At 49.1% G+C, this 22,752-nt stretch overlaps 1 protein-coding gene and 1 long non-coding RNA gene across 5 annotated transcripts in view; one reads left to right on the top strand and one right to left on the bottom strand.

The window, feature by feature from the left end:
- The first annotated feature begins 635 nt into the window (after positions 1 to 635).
- The window catches only part of RPP40 (ribonuclease P/MRP subunit p40), a 47,633-nt gene continuing 25,516 nt past the window's right edge, over positions 636 to 22,752 (top strand). For all 4 annotated transcript variants that reach the window (XM_060023700.2, XM_060023699.2, XM_060023698.2 and 1 more), the window contains exons 1-2: positions 636 to 672; positions 4,658 to 4,788. The gene's annotated coding sequence lies outside the window, so the exon portion shown is untranslated. The remainder of the gene's footprint in view (positions 673 to 4,657; positions 4,789 to 22,752) is intronic.
- Positions 1,020 to 5,424, bottom strand: LOC132432859 (uncharacterized). Its single transcript, XR_009521013.1, has 3 exons — positions 5,388 to 5,424; positions 2,978 to 3,521; positions 1,020 to 1,242 (listed from the first exon to the last, which is right to left on the bottom strand). It is a non-coding gene; the product is annotated as an uncharacterized lncRNA (long non-coding RNA).

Raw genomic sequence — 22,752 nt, 5'->3', positions numbered from 1 at the left:
GAAGCGCATTGTCTGTGTCAGAGCATGGGGTCCAGCTTTAGAGACTGGTCGCTGACTGGGTGCCACCAGGTCCTCCACTTAGGCGGTGGAAGCTCTCACTTCCCTGGCTGTTCGGTAGAGAGGATGAAGCAGGTTACCGAACAGCAGCAGTTTATAAAAGGATTCATGACTGTCATCAATAAGGAGGAGAGACTACTGAGACTACTCCGTCTGTATTCAGGCTGGACCGGCTGCTAACATGTCCCCTCCACCAGGACGATACTAGAGCCAAGTGTGGAAAATCAGAGGTGATTTGGTCAGGCCAGTGCTGGAGAGTTGAGAACCAAGAATTAAATCAACCTTAGCTTTCTCTCTTCTTTTTCTGTGTGTGGGGGGGGGGGGGCGGGGGGGCGGGGCAAGGGGCTGCGCTGCACGGCTTGCGGGATCTCAGTTCCCAGACCAAGGGTTGAACTTGGGCCACGGCGGTGAAAGCCTGGAATCCTAACCACTGGGCCACCCGGGAACTCCCTCAACCTTGGATTTCATCACAGGCCTGATGGGATGGACTGTCACAGTCGAAGTTCACCAAGGCTGACAAAGGAAAGGAAGGAACTACGGCCACCTTCCTGGAGCAAGTCCAGTGGAGGTCAGCTCCAGGCACCAGGGAGCACCTGGGGATCCTGCTCTGAGGAGGTGAGCCTCACCCTCTTGACGTTGGTAGTGGGGAATGAGAGCTTCCCCAGCTGTTTTTAAAAATAGTGTATTAGGGCTTCCCTGGTGGCACAGTGGTTGAGAGTCCGCCTGCCGATGCAGGGGACACGGGTTCGTGCCCGGGTCTGGGAAGATCCCACATGCCGCGGAGCAGCTGGGCCCGTGAGCCATGGCCGCTGAGCCTGCGCGTCCAGAGCCTGTGCTCCGCAACGGGAGAGGCCACAGTAGTGAGAGGCCCGCGTACCGCAAAAGTAAAAAAATAAATAGTGTATTAATAGAAAATTTGGGTTATACTAAGGCCAACATCAGGAGACAATGGCTATTGAAAAGATGTTTTATAATCACAGCTCCTGAGAGGAGGGGGCGTGCCATGCCATGGGGGGGTGGGGCACACGGAGAAGCACCAGGGTTGGTCAGGAGGCAAGCCTCTATTGTGGTTTCCATGACAACAAGCCAGGGACACTTCCCGCCTCCTCAGACCTTCAGGGTTTGGAGCTGCCCCCATGTTGGCTCTGGTTGTAGCCATCTGGGTTGTTTCGTGGCCAAAGGCCCCTGTGAAAGAGATAACAAAATGAGTGAACTTTCCTTCCTCTTGCTGGACACAGTGACCCAGAGGAGGGAGGAATTAAGTCCTTAAACCAGCGTCATTGCTCCTGGTTTGCAAAGAGAAATGCTGGGAATCCCCAGGGAGTGTCTTCAGCAGGCTGGTTGGGGAGGAGTGTATCCTGATCCACGGGAGGGGGAAGGACGGAGGGGGGCTGAGGGCTGAGGCAGCACCTCTGGGAAGCACGGTAGGACACTTTCCTTCCCAGCAGAGGCCCACAAAGATGAGGCAAGGGAAAAGCACAGTCGTCTGTGTTCACCTCTGGACCTTTCCTCCGGCTCCTGCCACCTCCCACCTCCTGGTTAGATCAGTTCCTGGTCCCTAGGGTCAACTCTGCGCAGAATCCAGGTGCTAAGACAAGAACGTTAGAAACTTACAGAATCCAGAAAGGCTGAGTTGATGGAGTAAACAGACAGAGAGGAGAGGAGGTGGGGCAGGCGGACCCTGTGGACTGGCTATCAGGTGGTCGAGCAAAGCAGAGGTAAGGTCTCCGGGGGCTGTGATGAAGGCTGTGGGGTTGAGGGGCAAGAGGGAGATGAAGAAATATAACTTCCTGGGACTTCCCGGCGGTCCAGTAGTTAGGACTCCGTGCTCCCACGGCAGGGGGCACGGGTTCCATCCCTGGTCCGGGAACTAAGATCCCGCGTGCAGGCACGACCGAAAAAAAAAAGAAGAAATATAATCTTTTATAGATGTCTTCCTGGGTTTTAAGAAAAAAGAATGTTTCCTCTTTAAATTTCTCTCCAGATTTGCACGGCTTTCGGTCCTACTTTTATGTCAGGCTGTTATTTCCTGGAAGGTGACACCATGCCGGGACTGGGCCACGTTGAGGTCCCACGTTTATGTGGGTTACCTTGAATTGAGATGTGTGTTTTCATCAGCTACATCCAGGGATGATTTTGCTGCTGCCCGATTTTTATAGAAAAGCAGAAAAAGCATCCCTGGCTTTCATGTTTTGGGAGAGAGAGAAGCCTGGGTGTGGCCCTAAGGCCCACAGATGCTCTGATTTCATCTCCCTTCCCAAGCGCCCTATTCTGATCTCAGGCTCGGAGGTAAAGTGGGTCTGTTTTCTGAGGGAGCGTCTACGCAATGCCAGACAAACTGGAGGAAAAGTAAACAGTTAACAGAAAGCGGTTTGGTCTCCGGATTGCAGAGCGGTCAGAAGGGGTGGTTCGGCTCACGGTCTATGGTTTATTTCACAGTTTTCCCTTCCCTCAACGGTCTTATCCGAGTGACTGTTTCAGGTTTAAGCAGGGGAACCAGGGCTCTGCAACTTTTCTCAGCCAGAGAGATCTGGGCTTCTTTGTTTTGGAAAGCAGTAATGTCACGCCCAGTGTCACTTACTTCTGGCAAGTGGGACAGCTGATGGATGACTTCAGGACGGGGACCTGAAGCAGGAGAGCGCGAATGGGAAGAAAAACGTGCTGCCGGCGGGCTGCCGCTCTCTGGCGCCTCGGATGGTAAACCTCTGTGGCAAGAGACACCCCCGACCTCCGCCCCCTGCGGCAGTGTAAAGTCAAGAGTAGTGGCTTGCTACTTGTTATTTTTAACTCTGAGGGGACGATTAGGGCCTTGCGAGCTTGTCCCCAGAGGCCCCGGTCCGAGCTGCTGACTCAGAAGACACAGACACACTCCCTCCCGGGGGCAGTAACAGGGCTCCTTAATTGGTTTGAAAAATGGCACCTGGATCCCAACAGCTGCTGCTCTCTGGCTGCGGCGGGGGAGGGAGGAGGACGCCAGCTCCGCTGCAGCCTGCAGAGCCCCGCCTCGGCTTACCCTCACGCACCGCCTTTCCGTTCCTTCTCCGTGTTGTTCATTTCTGGCGCCCCTCCCCCAACGCTCTTTCCGAGCCTGGTCACGTGACCAGGCCTCTGCTCATCCTCTGCGCTGACGCTGCTGGAGGCAGCACTTCCTGCCTGTGCTGCGGGCTGGTAAGTCCTTAGTGAGAGGTTCCTCTTCTGTCCCTCTGGCCCTAGGCAGCCCTCGTCTGCTCGTACCTCGGATGGAAAACTTGCGTCTTATTTTCTCTCGAGCATTTGTCCGTCTGTCCTTAACTGCTCCCTTTGCTGCCTCTGAGTTCCGAAGTGTGCTCACTGTCCGGCAGGGCTCCAGGCGTCCTTCTCGGGAAGCAGGGACACTGGAACACACCGGCCCCCCACGGGTGAGAGCAGGTTCCCCACTCTGGCTGGGAGGAGAGCTGAGTTTTCTTTTGCCTTGGTTTCCTCATCTGTCAATGAAGAGGGTTGGGTTCAATCAATTTGTTCTCAAATTCCTTTTTTCTTTCAGCGGTTTTATTCAAACAAAAACTAGCAGGAAACACATCCTGCAGAGCCCTGTCCACTGAGCTTCACGCCCTCTGTCCCCGGCTGACCCCTCTCCCCTGGGGCTCCGCAGAGCACAGCTCGGAGATCACCAGACTGGACTCTCCCCAAGGCTCCTTTCAGCTCTAACAGGCTGGGATCTTGGGGCTGGAGTTCTCAGGCAGGACCCCAGGAGAGGAGAGGGGTCTGCAGTGGGGCAGCCTGGCCCCTCCCATCTACGTGCTCGGGGACAAGAAAGCGCCGATGACAACTGCTCGTGCTAGTGGCCCCGCAGCCTCTGGCCTCACTTTACCTCAAATCCAGTTGGGGAAACGGATGGGCATTTGCCAGCACCCTGGCCCCCCCTGGGCGGTTGAAGAGGCAGAGGCCACGTGGAGGTTTTTGCACTTTTTTTCAGTACAGTGGAAAGTTGTTGAAAGGTTTTAAATACAGGCTCAGCAAGATCTGATTTACACACTTAAAAGATCTACATGCTTAAAAAGCTCTAGTATTAGGTTGGAAAGTGGATTGCGAGGATAAACCTGATAGCAGGAAAATCTGCAAACGTATTAGTTCATTCATTAGTCTTACTGAGAGATGACAGGATACCCAGGAGAAGGGAACCTCGTGTCTACACAAAAGCCTGCGCAGCAATGTTCAAGCCGCACTGTTCATAATAGCCCAAAAGTGGAAACAACCCTAACGGCCACCAGCTGCCCAATGGATAGACAAAATATGGGGTATCCATATGGTAAAAATTAATGAATGGAAACCTCAGTTAAATAGAGTCGGGAGACCATCCGGGGGAGGTCTCACCCCTGCGTGGACAGCAGAGCCCAAGGGGGAAAGAAGAAAGATTCCCCTTCTTTCTGGCCAAGACTCAGCCAATAAGAAACAGGGGCTCTGTTTACTAAGCCCGCCCACCATCCTCTCCCCTCTATAAAAGCGGCTCCTTCCCTCGCCTCACAGGGCCGCCACGGTTGAAACCTCGAGTTGCAGTTCTCTGCCGATCCCGAGTAAACCCGTCCTTGCTGGGGAATAGCTGGCGGTCTTTTCACTTCAGGTCAACATTTTGGCGACCCATCTGGGAACCAGAGAAGACCCCTGACAGCTCCTGGGCTGCTGAGCAAACAGGTGCGGTGCCCACCTGGAGCTCGTTGTCACTGCTTTTCTCACCGACCCTGGATTTTGAAGGTACATCTTTCTCCTGGGTCCAGCTTCTTTGCGTTTGGAAGCTCTGCAGGTTCTATTCAGGATGGATGTTAAAGTCTGGTCCTTTCCGGTCCAGGCCTTGTTCTGTGTGCACGTACTCATTCGGCACTTCCTGTTCCAACTGGCATAGGCTTGCCTTTTGGGTGGATCCATGGAACGCGGTCTGTTCTAGGGAGCCAGGCTGAGGAGCCTTTGCCCAGGCTCCTCTGGGACCAGACTGTCCCCTTAGAACTGGCCGGTGTTAGGCCTGTGGGCTGTTTGAGCTGTTTTGGCTGTTTGAAAATTAGTCTTGGGAGTTCCCTGGTGGTCTAGTGGTTAGGATTTGGCGCTCTCACTGCCGAGAGCCCGGGTTCAACCCCTGGTCGGGGAACTGAGATCCCGCGAGCCAAGCGGCCAAAAAAAGAAAAGTCACTTACTCCTGCCAAACAAACAAAAAATCACCTCTGAGAAACGGGATCCCAGTTATTCAAATATTTTGAGGGTGCTCGTCTGCGCTACTAACAGCCTCCTGATATCTGTCTGATGTTATGTTTTAAAATCGTGGTCCTTCCTCATTCACTTTTCTAACTAAACGGACTCACCTGACCAAAGGCAATTTAGAATCTCAGCAGCCGTTGTGCGGAACTTCTGAAATCCCCGAACGTTCTTTTCTTAAAACTGAATTGGACAACCACAGTTTTCAAATTTCCAGAACTGACTGGAACACCTACTTCTGTTGGTATTTTGAGGCTTCCACATGTTGTTAGGAGCCTAAAGTTGCCTCTCTGCAAAATAAGATGTTAAGATTAACCGAGGCCAACAGACAATTAAAGCTAAAGTGGTTCCTGAAGCGCAGGCTCTTCCTCGGCGTCTTTGCCTCAGGCGCGGCCCCCCAGCACTGTCTTCCTTCTGCCCTTCTCTGCCGCCCGCCCCTCCTCTACACCCTCAGCTCCCCCCAGACTAATTCTCTTGCCCAACTTCCCTTTTTCTCTGAAATTCTTTCCACTCCCTTTTCCTCTAAACTGGTCAGAACCTGTCCCTTTAAAATTCAGCCTTTTGAGAATTCAGAGGCTAAACCCTTAATTTCTTTTATTTTCTCGCAATAAAGCAGGATTTTTAATACTCATTTTACTGGTGAAGAAACTTAGGCACAGAGAATATTAAAGGTTTTTTTGCCCATACTCAAATAACAGGAACTCTTCGGAGTTACTGCATGAGTGTGAATGCGTGTACGCTAAACCGTAATGAATTACAGAAAGAGTTACCGTGTCTGGGCATTCCCAACAAACGTTATAGGTTGAATTTTTATGGAATGCAGGTGGCGTTTCTGTAGTTGTCTCCTATCTTGAGAGATACTCAGTGGGAGTCACTGCCTGGTGCAACAAGTGTTTATGTCTTTGAAACCCTCGATTTCTTATACTCCCTGGACTAGAGCTGAACTGTGAGCCACAGTCACAGATATTCCTCAAGTAACCAAGGATCCTCACACATTTGCTGAGGGATTTCACACAGTCATTCAAACCTAGCAACCTGGATTCTCCAGCTTATCTCAACCAGTTCATATGCTTGTCAGGGAAGCCAGGCCCAGCATTCAGTTTGCGGCTAATTGGCAGAGTCCTGAAGGATCTCTAGAATTACAACTGGGAGACCTGGCCATTTACTTATATGATCAGACTCAGGCAATCACTCAGTGACTTTATCAGGCCATTCCTAGGACTTTTCCAAAGACTGTTGATGGGAACAAAATTCAGGCTTGCACACAAAAATCTGATGAATCTGTTCATGACTATTACAATCAACTTCAGATTATTTTAAAGGAAAATTCTGGTCTTCTTTAGATGTTGATTCCACCTGGGTAGCTTTTAACTCTGCTTCTTAATGGGCTGAAACAGGACCTTTCCCTTCTAGTAAAAAGCACCAGGATGGAGTGGGAAACCCTCCACTGCAGACTTAGTAAATCTGGCCAACCAGCTGTCTCATGCTGGATGCGTCTCCTCAAAGAAAGGCCGCCAGAAGTCTTAATCTTCAACTGAAGCAAACAAAGGCCCCTAAACAAAACCAAAACCCTCCTAGTTTCTGCTGTTATTGCAAAGAGCCAGGACATTGGGAAAGAGACTGTTACAAATGTAAGTGCTTCAGGCGCCTTCAGCCTTCTAAGGTGCCTTTCCAACATCCTCCTGATTCTGAATGACCCAAGGAACTACAGGGGCTCTTCCCAATCTTCCCTCTTAATTGGCTTGGAGAAACAGTTCTCCAGATTGGGGTTGAATCTCTTCCAGTCCTAACTGACACTGGAGCCAGAGTGCTCAACCCCACTACTACGAAACAGCCCCTGCCTCAGAGTGCTGAAACCGTTCCAATAGTGGGGATCTGTGATGCACCTCAAAAGGTTCCTGTCTCTGAACCTATTCCCTTTTGTTTAGGCCCTTTGAGAGACAGACACGCCTTCTGCTTAGTTCCTCTGCCCCTACCCACTTATGTGCCTGAGATTCCTTAGAGAAGTATCACGGCAGAATTTCTTTCTCCAAAAGGGGGAAATAACTCTAGAACTTGACGGCAGTCATCAAAGCAGCCAACCAGGTGAATTAAATGACCCTTTGACATCTTTTATTTGCTCCACCTCTGTTGGTGCTAGAGCTGATTCTGGAAACACTGATCGTTTGTCCCCTTTGAATCAGCTACCACCCTCCTTGTGGGCAAAATCTCAAACTGATATTGGCAAAATTCACAGCGCACCTCCCATCAAGATTCAAATAGATCCCTCAGAACTTCTTCCTGGAATTACTCAATACTTGTAAGTAAAGAAGCCCTTCAAGTCATACAGCCCATAATGGAAGACTGCAAGGCTCAGTGTCCCCTCTATTAGTCCCTGTAACTTTCCCATTTTACTGGTGAGAAAACCTAAGGGCCGAGGGTGGAGGCTAGTCGAAGCCCTCAGAACAATAAACAACGTTGTTATCCTTCGACACCCTGTGGTCCCTAACCCTCACACTTACTAACGTCCATTCCCACCGGGAGGCATTCTTCACTGTAACTGGCTTATGCAGTGCCTTCTTCAGTATCCCAGCTGAGGAAGCTAGCCAACACTTTTTTGCCTTCACTTGGGAAGAAAAACAACTCACCTGGACAGTAATCCCTCAGGATCTTACTGAGAGCCCTTCTTATCTTTTGCAAATCCTAAAGGTTGATCTGAGTGATACAGAGTTCCCCAGAGGTTCTGCTTTGCTGCAGTACGTGGAATGATTTGCTTCTTCACTTTCCTCAAGCCTCCTCACAGGATGACTGCATCCACTTGCTAAAGCTTTTAGCCTTAAAGGGACATAACGTCGACAAGGAAAACTGCAGTTTCAAAACCAGATTCCATATTTGGGGCATCTGATATCAGAACAAGGGCTAAACCAAGGTCCAGATAGACTTCATCATGTCCTAAGTTTCCCAAAACTAAGTGCCAACTGTGAGGTTTTCTTGGGCTAGTTGGTTATTGCTCTAATTGGATTCCAAATTTCTCTTTTATGGCCAAACTTCTGTATGTTTTACTAAAGAATAACAAGCCTGACCTAATTTTATGGGAAGAATAGGACTACATAGGCTCTAAGGCCTTAAAGGAGAGTTTGATGAACCCACCTGCCCTTGGCCATCACTTTTATCAGGTTCCCTCTTTCCTTTTTGTATGTGAAAAGGAAGGGAATGCCCTTGGGGTGTTTATCCCAAAACACAGAGGCCACCATTGACCCATAGGGCATTATAGCCAGCAACTGCCCTGTAAGGGGGGGGGGGGAAATACCCTCTGTTGCCTGAGGGGCATTACTGCCACTACCCTTTTGATTCTAGAGCTCTCAAAGAAAAGGAATAGAAATTAGTGACAGGTTGGATCTCAGGCATGAGAGAGAGAGGAGTCTGGTTCTTAGGCTCCAGAAGTGTTAGCCTGCGTGGACGGGAGTGCCACTGAGCAGGGCGAGTACAGAAGATGAGAAGCAGATTGAGTGGGAGCCGTGGGGTGAAAGGGGGCGTCTGTGCTGGGAGGGCTCCCTTGAGGTGGGACTTCCACGGGGGGTGTGGCCAGCGGACAGAGGCAGCAGTCTGTCCTGAGATGTAGATGTGGGCGCTGTCACGGAAACAGCCCAGCCCACCATGCTGTCTGGTTCTCCGTGTCTTAGGCACGCAGCTCCCTCCATCCTGAGCACCTTCCCACCTTCTCTGCTCTGATGCCACCTCCATCCTAACCACTCTTCCCCGCCCCTCCCATCCCAGGCAGGGCCCTGTGCTTACATTTACCTATGTTCTGACTACTTGGTACTGATGCTGAGTGGGTTTCAGTCTGTGTCCCCCGCTGGGACAGGGTTCCTAGTACATGGCAGGCAGACAGGCATGTGGTTATTGAACTGGAGTAAAACTTTAGCGTTGGTCCATCCTCTTAACTATTTGCGATTGTTTTCCCCACCGACCCCCGTTTTTAAGCCACAAGACCAGAACCTCATGAGGCATTCCAGGTCTGGACCTATGGTGAGGCGGCACGCGGGAAAGGGCCCAGGAGTGAATTTCACTGGTCTGGTCGCCAGTGTTGGTTCTGCCCTGAGCTCACGGCTTCTCTTTAGGTAGATTATTTTATACATCCTCTAGGACCTAGTGGCTCAGCTATAAAATAAAATAACGCCCGTGACCTAGGTATTCTCTGAGACAGTGCATCTGACAGCTTGCTGTGGTGACAGAGATTCTCCATGTCTGCGCTTCCAGTGTGACACCAATCGCCCCAAGTGCAGCCACTGAGACTGAAATGTGTGTGACTGTGTTGGAAGCTCAGCCCTGAGACCCCTTCCGGCTTGGTGATATCACTTCCTTTGTTGCGCTGTGCATTCAGTCTAATTTTCAAGTTCTGTACATATGAAAATAGAAAAAGATAGGCTGTCTTTTATCAGGTTTTTGTTTGTTCAGCAAAATGTCAACATGTTTATAATATTAACTAATCATAGAGAAAACTTTTTATATAATTAGTTTGAGGAGCTGAGGGACAAACAAAAGGCTGTTCCAGCTGCAGGGCATAGGGAGGTGAGTCAAGGGTCCTGGGAGGAGGGACAGTGCCTTGAACAGACCAGACTTGCCCATGACCCCAGCTCCTGACAGGTGCCATGCAAACAGCCCCACCTGTGCCTCCGCTTCTGCCTGGGGAAGGGAAGGGGGTCCAAGCACTGAGGAGCTGCTGCATCTGCCCACCTATTGGGAGGTGCCAGTTTGGGCACAGACTCACTGCTGTCTATGGACCTGTGGCCCCCCCAGCCCAGAAACGCTGTCGTGGGAGCGGTCCTCGCTAGGGGCCATTTGGCAATGTCTGGAGATGCTTTTGGTTGTCACCAGTTGGGGTAGGGAGTGCCACTGGCTTCTAACGAGTAGAGGCCAGGGGTGCTGCAAACATCATACAATGCACAGGACGGCCCCACAGCAAAGAATGATCCAGATGCCCCGAGTCTCAGTAGTGCTGAGACTGAGGAGCCCTGACTCGTAGCTGTGTGGACTCTAGAAATGCAAAGCTCCGTCACGGCAACTCCTGGATTCCTGCAGCAGAGTGACTTTTGAATAAATGACGTGGTGTATCTTCAGGACAATTTCATCATTTGGTTCTCCTTATTCTGTAGACAAAAGCCAGCAGTTGTTATAGTTTCCTAATATTTACATCACGTTCAATTTTATATGAGCTAGGCAGAGCCCAGATGACATTAAACAATGAAGTGAAAAAAGATCAGTTGCAAAATTTTTTTATTATTTTGATCGATCGCAATCATTTTCTATGAAAGAGATTTTCTCTCTTTGTTCATTGATAATTGTGGCTTTTTCTCCCTACTGGTATATATTGATATATGCATAAATTTGTATATACTTTCAAATGGGCTATAATTTGTTATTCCAACTTGCCTGTTATTTATAAATGTGGTTAGATAATATTCACCAGACAATAATCAGTATTTAATACTTTTATTCAGGAATTTCATGTGTGTTATAAGCCATGAGCAAGATGAGATTCCTGTTTCACGGTGAGGGAAAGCAAAAGCCAGAATGCGGCATAAGTGGTTTCCTCAAAGCTGCAAGAGGATTGAGTTCCAGATATTCAGTATTTCTGTCCCTTGGGTCTCTGTATACAAAACACCTTAGAAAATAATTACTTTTTTGTTTAAACAGCTAAACTTTTCATTTGCTCTGTCTTAAAACTGTGTTTTATTGAGGTATAATTTACATATATTAAAATACACGGTTTGAGTGTTAAAAAACAGAATTCAACTGAGTAAATCTTGAAGATTTTATTGGCTTTATTCCATGATTCATGGACTGGGCATCATTCAATCCAGCAGATAAAAAGGAGCTCTGAGGAGCTGCACAAAATGAGATTTTAAAGGCAGAAGGGAGCGGGAACAAGGAAATTATACCAGGCCAAAAGTACGGTTGCTTATTGTAAGGTTACTTTCCTTTAGGGGATGGCGGGGGTCTATCAGGCAGATGACCTAAGTGGTGCTGGCCAGGTGATTTCTGATTGGTCGAAATTTCATTTCTGGGAGAGGGGGCAACTGTGGTTAAGTCTCTGTTTGGTGATGTGGGGCTTGGCATAAGTAACTCCATTTTGGATCTGTTGTCTGATTTTTAACATGAGTTATGACTTTAAATTTTTTTTTTTTTTTTGTGGTACACGGGCCTCTCACTGCCGTGGCCTCTCCCGTTGCGGAGCACAGGCTCCGGACGCACAGACTCAGCGGCCATGGCTCGTGGGCCCAGCCGCTCCACGGCATGTGGGATCTTCCCAGACCGGGGCACGAACCCGTGTCCCCTGCATCGGCAGGTGGACTCTCAACCACTGCGCCCCCAGGGAAGCCCTGACTCCAAATTTTTTTAAAACTTTTTAGAGCTTGATTTGTTAAATGTACACTGTAAATAGATCTAAGAGGCACAGTTTGGTTGACTATACAGCTCCTTAGTACATGGAGAGGTCAATAGCTGTTCTCATGTCAATAACATCTCACTAATTTTGTCAAATTGAGAAAAAGTACAGTGTGACTTAACAGGAACAGTTTTTTTTTTTTTTTGGCTGTGTTGGGTCTTTGTGGCTGCGCGCGTGCTTTCTCTAGTTGCGGCGAGCGGGGGCTACTCTTCATTGTGGTACACGGGCCTCTCATTGCGGTGGCTTCTCTTGTTGCAGAGCACGGGCTCTAGGAGCACGGGCTTCAGTAGTTGTGGCACACGGGCTCAGTAGTTATGGCTCATGAGCTCTAGAGTGCAGGCTCAGTAGTTGTGGCTCGCAGGCTCTAGAGCACAGGCTCAGTAGTTGTGACGCACGGGCTTAGGTGCTCCACAGCATGTGGGATCTTCCTGGACCAGGGCTCGAACCCGTGTCCCCTGCATTGGTAGGCGGATGCTTAACCACTGCGCCACCAAGGAAGCCCAACAGGAACAATTTTGAATTCAGAATATTTGTTAAAGAAAAGTATTTTATTATTCCTTAGGTATTAGGGTCTCCTGCTACAAAATCACAGTGAGACCTCAAGCAACTCACTTCACTTCTCTGCATCTCGATTTCTTCATCAGGATAGATTAGGGGATTCAACTGCAAGAGCTCGCGGGTCCCTCCTGGCTCGAAAGCGCTGTCCTGCGCGGAGCCCTGACTCAGCACCCTTCCTCCCGGAGCTCTTCCCTCCTGACTCCCGTTGCCCAGCGTCCCCTGGCTCTTCTGCTTCTGCTGCTCTTTCTCCGGCTCTGTCGGGCGCTCCTCTTAAATGTCGGCTTGGACCTGTGATGCTGGAGCTACCCAGTCTTCATGGCGGTAGCAGCTACCTACCTGCTAACCACTGCCCGCTGCCATCTCTGCTTCAGGGTCATGTCACCGGCCAACCGGGTGTGGCACACAGATGCCCACAGGCACGTCCAGCTACTGTGTCCAGCGGGAGTCCCCCCCCCACCCCAAATGCGGCCCCTTCGCCTACTTTCCTTATTTAAGTGAAAAGCACCTGCAGTCATTTCAACCTCAGAGCAGCTCCGAGCGGTGCTGTTGTCCCATCACACAGAAACTGTACACGAGAGGTGAAAGCAGTGAAGTGCAGAGAAATTAGGGAGAGATCTAAGGCAACACGGCAGTGAGCGGTGCATTGGACGTGCGCCCAACGTCTCTGCTCCAAGGCCAGAGCTCTCGCCCCCTGCCCTACGTGCTCTCTTCCCAGCGCAGGAGCCTGGGGGTGGCCCCCAACCCTCAATCCCTCCCTCACCCCCCATGCCCAGCCCCACGCCAGGGCCTGCGGACCAGAATGGCCCTCGGGCAGCTCCTCAGACCTCCCAGCTCATGCTGTGAACAGCTGTCCTTTCTACTGTCTAGCCAGCGCCGTGTGTTTTGTATTTTTGTGCTTTTTGTGGGTGATTTTGCTGTTTAAATGGCCCCCAGGCCTAGGGCTGGAGTCCTGTCCAGTGCCCCTAAGAGCAGGAAGGCTGTGACCTGCCTTATGGGGAAAATGGGTGTGTGAGGTGAGCTTCGATCAGCGTGAGCGGCAATGCTGTTGGCTGTCAGGTCAGGCTGGTGAGTCAGCAGCACAGCACACCACAGAGAGGAAGAGGGGCTTCCCGTAAGGACACTCCTCCAGAAAGCACTAAAGGCAGCGCGTGATGAAGTGACGGAAAAGGTGGAAAGGCGGCTAAACCTGTGGATTCTGAGGTGACAACTGATTAAAAAAATTCGTGGTGAGCATCATCGTGAGGAAAGCCGAAGATGTCCACGGCCACGGGGACACGGCTGTGGGCGTCTGTGTGCCACACCCTTCGGAGCTGGGTGGCTGACTCATGTTCCCAGGTGACCTGGCAGGAACGTGACACCTGCGGATGGAAATACCCGCTGAGTGTCATCCAGGTGAAGGAGCAGGCGGTCCACGCCGCCCCAGGCTTGTTGTTTGAAGACCTGGCGCACGAGCCTAGAGAACACAAACCAGGTTTGGTTGACAAAATGTGACCAGAGGCTCCCAGGAGCCAGACTCCACACTTCCCAGGAGCAGCAGGTCCAGCCTTCACCCTCCAGGAACCAGACTCCACAGTTCGCAGGAGCAGTAGTCCAGCCTTCACCTTCCAGGAACCAGACTCCACACTTCCCAGGAGCAGCAGGTCCAGCCTTCACCCTCCAGGGTTGGCAGCAAGTTCACGGAACACGACTGCGGTACTGAGAGCCGACCGTGCCTCTCACTGTTCCTGCCACGTGGGCTCCAGGCCCGCTGAACTCTTTGTGGTTGCCTGGTGCCCTCTCCTCTCCACCAGGCCACCTAGACTCACCCTGGAGGCTCAGCTCCAGTCATCCCCAGGGGCTCGCTCTGGATCCCACCCTGGAGATGCTCCTCCCCCGGGCTTGTTAACACACCACGTCCACCTCTGTCTCAGCATCATCTCAGCAGGGTGGTCATGCCCGTGTTTGACTGTCTCCCCCACCAGTGTCTAAGCTGCTGCAGGGCGAAGCCCTTTATATACGTGTGTGTGTGTGTGTGTGTGTGTGTGTGTGAGAGAGAGAGAGAGAGAGAGAGAGAGAGAGAGAGAGATGGGCGGCCAAAACCAACAATCAAAGATATTTTTTATGGTGTACTTTTACTTTATTTTTAAAAGTAACACACGCTACCATGCCGTACTTGATTGACTCCATGCTTCTGTGCTCTGGTTCTTAGCACAGAGCCTGGCCCATAGAGAGGATCAGTACATATTCATTGAAAAGAAAAGCATAAAGGTTAACAATATCTATTCATTCTACCTAATTGAAGTTCCCGGGTCATAAATTTTTAATAAACAGATAAAATAGTTTGAAATTAACATATTAAATTAATGGCTTGTTCTCTGAAATATTTAAAATAATTGCTCTGCCCTCTCTTTTCAATTTGAGCTCTGTGTAATAAAATTTTGCTGAGCAAAATAAACTTCAGCTTAATCCAAATGGAATAAGTAGGAGTTTGGAGCAGTCAGTCTGAGTTAGCGAGTTTTTACTGTGCTCAGTATAACTCTGGAATATTGAAGCCAGGGAGGGCTCAACGTACACCTGTGTTAATTAGGCTCTTCCAGGTGAGCTAAGGAAGCTGGAAGGGGAGGAACAGAAACAGCCTCACCAGGCTGTCGGGGCCAGGAAGGAAGGAAGGCTGTCGGTGCACAGCCGGGTCTGGCCTTGGACAGCGCCTCCGGGACTCAGCGACTGGCTGTCTCCCCGTGAGCGGGCATCTGCTGCTCCAGGAGCTGCTGTCGTGGGGACTTGGCTCCTGCAGCCTCTGCTTGGTCATGGGCCGTCCTGACCCGTCACTGCTGCCCCTCTGCTCCTTGCCTCCTTCATGCTCCTGCAGACTGGCAAGTGCTGAGGGTCCCTATAGGTCTCACATTCAGGTCCCCACAAAGAAGGGATGCGATTGCTTCATATAGTTTCTCTCCTTCCTGCCGGGCAGACACCTCGCCCCAGTCCACCTCCTAAGACGGAGGTCATCCTATAAGTTAGCTGCCCGTGGGCCCAGCACCTCCCCTGTGAGCCAGAGTGGTGGGAAGGCACGGCTGCTTCCTCAGAAGGCCTGTGGGCATGCGACGCTCCTCTCTGAGGCCACAGAGGCAGCGCTGACACCTGGAAGGTTAGGTGATCGTTCCAAGGAGCGTCCTTTCAAAGCCCCTGCGGTCCAGGTCTCTGGAGCACATCACCTCCCCAGTTTTGAGAAGACTTGCCTACTTGGCTTGTTTATTTTGAGCTGCTCTAAATGTTTGGGTGAAGCCTTCAGGGATTAACAGACAGATCCCATATATGCAACCTCTAACTGCACCGCCAGTGGGTCCTTTATCAGAATTACTTGTGGATGAACATTAAGGACGTCTGATATCACTGAACACTGGATAAGAGGGTCTGCAACATTCTGCTTATTTTCATTTGTTTTCCTTAATCTAATAAATGAGTTGCTGCTTTAAAAATATATATGTGAGGGACTTCCCTGGTGGCACAGCGGTTAAGAATCCGCCTGCCAGTGCAGGGGACACAGGTTTGAGCCCTGGTCCAGGAAGATCCCACATGCCGCGGAGCAACTAAGCCCGTGCACCACAACTACTGAGCCCACATGCCTGCAGCCCATGCTCTGCAACAAGAGAAGCCACCGCGATGAGAAGCCCGCGCACCACAACGAAGAGTAGCCCCCGCTCGCTGCAACTAGAGACAGCCCGCGCGCAGCAATGAAGACCCGACGCAGCCAAAAATAAATTAATTAAATAAATTAATTTTAAAAACAGAGAGAGAGCTTATAAACCTCGGCCTGTGCCCAGACATTGCACTCATTGGTATCACTTTGTTTAAAGTGGGCAGATTCACACCTCTGAGCCGTCGCCGACTCTGCTTCTGTATGTGACCCAGTTTGTTTACTCTGCTTCCTCATCCCGTCTCCCCCATCCTTGGCCCCTGACGCTTCTCTGTGTAATTAGTAGATACAGCCCCTCCCCACTCCCACCCCAACTGCTCTCAGTGTAGATGGGTCGTGATCCCCACAGTGAGGGTGGGCACCCGGGCTATTGGGCCACAGGGCAGCTCCATGGGGAGAAGAGGCGTCTGACCCCCTGTCCCCCCGGAAGTGAACCAGCAGGCAGAGTCTCCAGGAGGCCACTCGTGTGTCCAGCTCAACCTTGGACCCTGATGGGCTCACAGGCCAAGTGCAGTGTGTGGGCAGCTTCACGCCTGCTCTGGTAGAACGGTTGTGGTGGTCTCAGGAAACACACTTATTATGAAGAAATTAAAATATTTGTCATACTTGTACATTTGTGAGACTGGAAGCCATATTTTACTCTTATATTGCAGTAATCTACCCTCGTATTTAAAATAATGATGATGTCAACCACTATTAAAGTCTGGTAGGTGTTTCTGCAGCTCACTGAGACAGAAAACACTGGGAGACTTGAAGCCCCATCCAGTAGTTATCTCAGGTCAGCCAGGTGCAGTGAGGTTCACAGGATTTTGGTGAATCTGTGACTCTTGATAAGGAAACATCAAAACCTTTACATATGGATTTCTGGATTTCCTTGTTATAATTTTGGGCATAGAAATTACGTGACTTGGTTATGAAAATAAAGGTCACCTAAAAGATCCAGAATATATACATCTCAATTTGTTTAGATTATCGTCTAAAATAAGACATTTAAAAGTATTTTTGAGGAACCTGGGCTCATTGAGAACATGTCCACAGACCTCTGGGAGTTTGAGAATCCTGCTGTCGTTGTTTCAGTGAAAATAATCAAGAGTTCCATCCCTCCCTCCCAGGGTTTGGAGATTCCCATAAAATGCCAGATTGACCCACCAATCTTGATTGGATGGTTAGCCTAACAAATCTATTGTAATGACCAGTTACAAACGTTATCTGAAAGGACTTTCTTCTTGTAGGACACGTTTAACACTTAAAAGATTATACAAAATACTGTCCCTGCTTTCTGATAGCTAGTAATCCTGCTGTCATCACCTACTAAATGTCAAAATTATAATAGTAAAAATCAGAAACAGAGGAAAGGACCATTGTGAAAATAAAATTCAGTTAAAAATTTATACGAAATAAATGAAAATCCCAGCAATGTTTTAAAAACAGAAGTTGACAGTCTGATTCTAAAATCTCTATGAGCTGCAAAGGGCCAGAAAAAGCCAAGACATTGTTAAAGAAGAACAACTAAATAAGAGAAACTACTCCATAGAAGCAAAATGCAATACAAAACTACAGCAATTAGGGCAGTAATAATGAAACAAGAATAAAAAATAGACCTGTAGAAAAGACCAGAGCCCCCAAACCAACCCACACATGTGCCTATATGATATATGACAAAGGAAGTACTGTAGATTAGTGATAAAAATACATTAAAACAAAATAAAGGTGCTGGGTCATTTGGATAGCCACATGTAAAAAGGCAAGTCTTGATATTGATCTTATATCATCCACAAAAATTAATTCCAGAAAATGTAGCTGTTTGTTGGGGGTTTTTTTGGCCACAACATGCAGCTTGTGGGATCTTAGTTCCCCAACCAGGGATCGAACCTGCGCCCCCTGCATTGGAAGTATGGCATCTTAACCACTGGACCGCCAGGGAAGTCCCTGGAAAGAATGTAGCTTTAAATGTGAATGTTAGAAAATAAACTTTCTTAAGATCAATTTTTTTTATGATCTAGAGGTAGGGAAAGAATTCTTAAACAGATCACACACACACAAAAAACAACCCAGCAGCTATATGGGAAGAGATTGATAATTTGTTTCTTTTTTTTTTTAATATTTATTTATTTTGGCTGCACTGGGTCTTCATTGCGGCATGCGGGATCTTTGTTGCAGCATGCGGACTCTTAATTGTGGCATGCATGCAGGATCTAGTTCCCCAACCAGGGATGGAACCCGGGCCCCCTGCATTGGGAGCATGGAGTCTTACCCACTAGACCACCAGGGAAGTCCCCTAGACTGATAATTTGGATCACGCTCAAATTAAAAATTTGTTTATTAAAAGATATCATTAAGAGAGTGAAGAGGCAATCACCAAGTGGGAGTAGATAGAGGCAACACAAAACTGACAAAGGGCTCATGTCCACAATATGTAATGAACTCCTATAAATCAATAAGTAGAAGGCACAATTTAATAGAAAAATGGGTAGAAGACCTGACCATGTAATTTACAAAAGAAGCTATCCAAATGGTCTTCAACTTCCTTAAAAATCATGTAAATTCTAAATCTCACTAAAATCACAGTGAGATTTTATACACACCCTCTAGAACAGCTGAGATTAGAAAGACTGGCAGCAGCAAGTGTTGGGGAGCAGTGGGGTCTCAGTGGCAGCTGGGGGAGTCTACTGTGTTTGGCACTGTGTGGTAGATCTGAAAATCAGCATATCCTAGGACCAGGTATTTCACTCCTGGTGTAACAGAACTGCAGGCCCATGTGCCTCAAAAGACATATGTAAGGATGCAGCAGCATTTGTCATAGAAAAAAAAAAAAACTTGGGAAAAAACTAAATGAGACTCCTGGTTTCCAGCCTGACCTGTCCCTCTTGTCCTCACAACAGGAAAAAAGTGGAACAAACTGAAAATCAATAGCTTTTCTTGGATTCCTCAGAGAACTGAAGTCCAGGGCAAACTGCTACCTCCAAAACTGGGGACAGGGGACTACCAGGAATCGTAGCTCAGCACGGAAGCTAGCACCAGAGCCAGTACTGGAGAAGGAAAATGTTAATTGGCAAGTTGCTGGAGGCTCAGTGCGCACAAGCTTGAAAATTAAAAATTAAGAGAGGCCAGCCTTACGTAAGGCGCCCCACACTTTGGTGAGCCCACCTCCAGGAGCCCCACTGGCTGTTCAGGCTGAGCGTTAGAGAAAAACTCTCTCCTGCTTTCCACGTTTCCACAGGGGAGGGGAGGGGTAGCCCTTTGGAAATAAGCCCAGAGCATTCTGTTCTTTTTTTTTAATTTTTATTGGAGTATAGTTGATTTACAATGTTGCGTTAGTTTCTGGTCTACCGCCAAGTGTATCAGTTATACATATACATATATCCACTCTTTTTTTAATTAATTAATTAATTTATTCATTTTCTTGGCTGTGCCGTGCGGCATGCGGGATCTTAGGTCCCCGACCAGGGATCGAACCTGTGCCCCCTGCAGTGGAAGCAAGGAGTTTTAACCACTGGACCGCCAGGCAAGTCCCTATCCACTCTTTATTAGATTATTTTCCCATATAAATCATTACAGAATATTGAGAAGAGTTCCCTGTGCTATACAGTAGGTCCTTATTAGTTATCTTTTATTTTATTTTTTAAATTTATTTATTTATTTTTGGCTGCGTTGGGTCTTCATTGCTGCGCACGGGCTTTCTCTATTTGTGGCGAGCAGGGGCTACTCTTCGTTGCAGTGTGCGGGCTTCTCATTGCGGTGGCTTCTCTTGTTGCGGAGCACGGGCTCTAGGTGCGTGGGCTTCGGTAGTTGTGGCATGTGGGCTTAGTAGTTGTGGCTCGCAGGCTCTAGAGCACAGGCTCAGTAGTTGTGGCACACAGGCTTAGTTGCTCCGCAGCATGTGGGATTTTCCCAGACCAGGGCTCGAACCTGTGTCCCCTGCATTGGCAGGTGGATTCTTAACCACTGCGCTACCAGGGAAGCCCCTAGTTATCTATTTTATATACAGTGGTGTGCATGTGTCAATCCCAGTCTCCCAATTTATCCCTCCACCACCCCCACTTCCCCCCCAGTAACCAAAAGTTTGTTTTCTACATCTGTGACTCGTGTTTTGTAAATAAGTTCACTTGTACCTTTTTTTTTTAATATAAGCCATATCATAAGCCCTTCCTCAAGGAAACTTTCACCAGAGCCCAACCACCTTGGGAATTACCAGAGCCTCAGAGTCCTGGGGGATGGGAAATGCCCAACTGCAGCCTCCTCTACCCTCCTGTGTCCCCTGAGTGGGGACAGGGGAGTGGAGTGGTCGGCTGAGAAGCACTCTGGCAGGTCACAGCCCTAGGCACAGGCTCACTGCATGGTGAGGTCTGATGGACACCTCACCACCACATCCAAGGGCTCCTGTAGAATCACAGGAGATTATAGTAGGAAGAACTGCAAACCACATTTAAGAAAAAGACTCTAGGAAACCCCAGAGATGATGGGGAGACAAAAACAAGGACACAGGAAATTTCAGCCCCTAACACCTACAACTACAGCAAAGAGCAAACACAGCTTAACTTCTAGCCGTACAAACAGAGCTTCTCACTAAAAGCGTATTTACTTTTACCCAGGACATCATGTCTACCTTTCAACAAAAAGTTGCAAAGTGTACTATACGGCAAAAAACGCAGCTTGAAGAGACAGAGCAGGCGTCAGAGCCAGACTCAGATATGGTGGGAAATTTGGCATTATTGGGCCAGGAATTAAAATAACTATGATTAATAATGGAGATAGTGGACACTTGTGAGAACAGGTGGGTAATGTAAGCAGAGAGATGGAAACTCTAAGAAAGAATCAAAAGAAAATGCTAGAAATCAAGAACAATGTAACAGAAATGAAGAATGCCTTTGATGGGTTCATTATCACCTAGACATGGCAGAGGAAAGAATCAGTGACCCTGAAGATACATCAACAGAAAAGTCCCAAACTGAAAATCGAAGAGAAAAAATGTCACCGAGTCCAAGCTTGCACTGCTCACCGCACGAAAGGTCAATCGATCGAGAGACGAGGTGTTGGGACCACGAATAGTGGCTTTGTTTGGAAAGCCAGCAGACGGGGAATTTCTTCTTTCCTGCAGGCATTCACAGGTGGGCCTGGTCAGGATGTTTCCTGTGAGCTAAACAGTCAGGCACGGGAGGCCAGGTTCCAGGAAATGGGCCATTCTGTATACTTTAAGTTATAGGCAACATCCCTTTAGTAATTAACTTGTAGCAAAAGCAATAGAACCACAAAGGATAAAGTAAAAGAAGCAGGTCTAATATGGAGTCAGAGTTGTTCTTCCCTATTACAAAAAGCAGGAAAGAGAGCAGAATATCCACGAACCGTGGGAGAATTACAAAAGGTGTAACGTACACATGATGGGAACACCAGAAGCAGAAGAGAGAAAGGAACAGAGGAAGTATTTGAAGTAATAAAGGCTGAGAATGTCCCCAAATGAGTGATAAACACCAAACCACAGATTCAGGAAACTCAGAGAACACTGTGCAGGCAAATACCAAAAAGATCTACACCAAGACATACTCTAACCGCAGAAAAATCAAGGACAAAGAAAGTCTTGAAGAAGACAGGAAATGAAGACCTTACCTCTAGTGGGACAAGGTAAAATTCCATCTGTCTCACGAATCATGCAAGCAAAATAGAAAAAACTCACCAACTTAGAATTCTGTATCCAGTGAAATTGTCCTTCAAAAGTAAAGGGGCGGGGCTTCCCTGGTGACGCAGTGGTTGAGAGTCCGCCTGTCGATGCAGGGGACACGGGTTCGTGCCCCGGTCCGGGAAAATCCCACGTGCCGCGGAGCGGCTGGGCCCGTGAGCCATGGCCGCTGAGCCTGCGCGTCCGGAGCCTGTGCTCCGCAACGGGAGAGGCCACAGCAGTGAGAGGCCCGCGTACCGCAAAAAAAAAAAAAAAAAAAGTAAAGGGGAAATAGACATTCTCGGACGCACAACATTGAGGGAGACAACCCCCGACTACTGGAGGACCCGGCAGACTGAGTCAGTGCTGTGCCTGGGCTACACGTGGGAATCGGTCCAGGACGCACCGATGGGCTTGAGCGTGACGAAGTGACGACCACCTGTCCGCTCCTGGGCTACAGGACACCCCAGCTGCAGGGCTGCACCGTCCCCACGAAGCCCCGCCCTCAGCCGACCCACTCACAGCTGCAGTCGTTCCCCGGCCTGTGAGCTTGTGCCCTAAACCTCGGGCTCCACAGCCTCCCGGGCTCAGGGCTGTGGCCTCTGGTTGGTGACACTGTGTCTCTCGAGTGGCCAGTTCGGTCGTGGGAGAGATGAGACAAGCAGCCACGGTGGGCAGCACTTTTCAGAGTTCCTTGTGAATTAACTTGTCTGCAGTCCCCTGAGTCCTTCTCTGCACAAGCAGGGCAGGGCCCCAAGCACAAATTCTACCTGAAGAAAAATGGAGCTGTCCAGAGTGCTGGAATCGCTGAGCATGACGGAGCCCTGTTCAGCTCAGGGGACAGTGCCCTGCAGGCCTGGGGTGCACTAGCGCCCCAGGAGTCACAGCATTAGGAGGAGCCTGATCCAGATCTAACAGGAGGGCGGTGGCTCAGGGCAGCCTCCCTGCTCCCCTCCGCTCCTTACGAGCTGGAGGGCAGACACGGAGTGATGCCTTCGGCCTGAGCTGTCTGTTTAAAAGTCACTTGTTAAAGTGGAAGAGCCCCTTTCCCCTGGCCAGTCCCTTCCTATTTTGTACAAGTTAATTTATCCAAGTCGTTAATATTTTGACTCCTGAGGGAATATTAGGAGCTGGGTACGTAAATACGGATGATAAATATTT

The sequence above is a fragment of the Delphinus delphis genome, chromosome 10, assembly GCF_949987515.2.
Source record: "Delphinus delphis chromosome 10, mDelDel1.2, whole genome shotgun sequence".
In the NCBI taxonomy this organism is placed as follows: Eukaryota; Metazoa; Chordata; class Mammalia; order Artiodactyla; family Delphinidae; genus Delphinus; species Delphinus delphis.
Note: the sequence above shows the minus strand (reverse complement) of the source record. Positions and strands in the feature narration are given on the sequence as shown.